Below are 1,594 nucleotides of genomic sequence, written 5' to 3'. Positions count from 1 at the left end.
AAATAATTTAACAAGTATGTTTCTCATCCAGATTGCCTCACATGTTGCTTGACTTGCAACCATGTATTCTTCTTTTGCCAAGCTGAGCACCACAAATATTTGCTTCCTACTGTACCAGAAAATCGCCACAGGCCCAACATTGAAAATTCCAGCTGATGTACTCTTTCGGTCTCATCGACTTCTTGCCCAATTTGCATCTATGAAACCACACAACTTCACTCCCTCTGTCTGTCTTTACCATAGTCCAAACTAGTTAGTGCCTCTGAGGTACTGTAGAACATGATTCGCTACCCTAAAAAATAATTTGGTTGGCATAACCATAGCTTAGCTCAGTTAGTTGATTGCATAACAAATATTTGTTTGTGTGTTCACAAGATACATCAGTGAACCCACTAGTTGTCGTTAAATGGTAGCATCCACTTCTTCACCTGAAGTGGCATCCTCCTTCCTCGAGTTGGTCGCTAGAGGTGTATCCATGGGTTTGCAGCTATCTATACAGAACCTCTATAGTATCTCATTTGCATACATGCCTTGAGAGGCAAACAGTGCCCCGTCACCTTGCCATACTTCCAAGTCGAGGAAGTAGTGCATGAGACCCATGTCCTTCATTTTAAACTCCCTTGAAAGGTCCTCCTTGCAAGGTCTGATCAGCTTCTCATCGTTAGTTAAAATAAATTCATCAACATATAAGACAATAATGAGAAATTTACCTTCTACCAAGATATGATAGAGGTTTGCATCTACTTCACTTTTGGTGAAGCCCAAACTAGTGAGATAAATATCGATTCCAGTGTACCAAGCATAAAGTTCTTGCTTGAGACCATACAACGCTCGCTTGAGTATGCACACATGAGACTCTTGATAAAAAGTATCAAATCCTTCTACTTGCTCGATGTACACCTCCTCCTCAATAACTTCATTGCGGAATGTTATTTTTACATCCATCTGGTGGATCTTCCACCGCATCTGTGCAATTAGAGCAAGAATTGATTTAATGGATGAGTACCTTGCTATAGGAGAAAACGTCTCCTCATAGTCAATCCCTTCAACTTGAGAGTAACCCTTGGCCACAAATCTAGTCTTGTACTTCTCAATGCTTCCGTTCGCTCCGTGCTTTACCTTGAAGATCCATCTCGAACCCACAACTCATTTATCTGCTAGCCTTGGGACCACTTTCCAAATACTGTTATTTACAATGGATTTGTATTCCTCAACCATTGCATTAACCCATATATGTTTCTCTAATGCTTCCTCGAAAGAGGATGACTTAGTCTCTACAATATTAGTCATTAGAGCCATGTAGCTAATGTACTGATTTGGTGACCTTCTTTGCCTGTGCTGATTTGAAGGAGTACCCACATTCTCCCTCGCATCATGCACAAGTCTCTTAGATTTCTTGGTCCTTTTTCTGCCTTCTTTGGATGGTTCTTTTTGAGTGGCTATCTCCACTCTCTGCTCCTCAATTTGTGGCTACTCCACAACTTCTGGAGGTTCCTCCTTTGGAGCTAAAATCTCCTTCTCTGGTGGGATCAGAAGCTCCCTCTGAAGAGAGCCCCACATGGCATTCTCCTCATCAAATTTGACATCCCTTCGC

The sequence above is a fragment of the Pinus tabuliformis genome, chromosome 2_1 (genome assembly GCF_031772625.1).
Source record: "Pinus tabuliformis cultivar Carrire ecotype Pingquan chromosome 2_1, CPIR1, whole genome shotgun sequence".
NCBI classification, from domain to species: Eukaryota; Viridiplantae; Streptophyta; class Pinopsida; order Pinales; family Pinaceae; genus Pinus; species Pinus tabuliformis.
The sequence above is the reverse complement of the archived record's forward strand: the minus strand, read 5'-3'. Positions refer to the sequence as shown.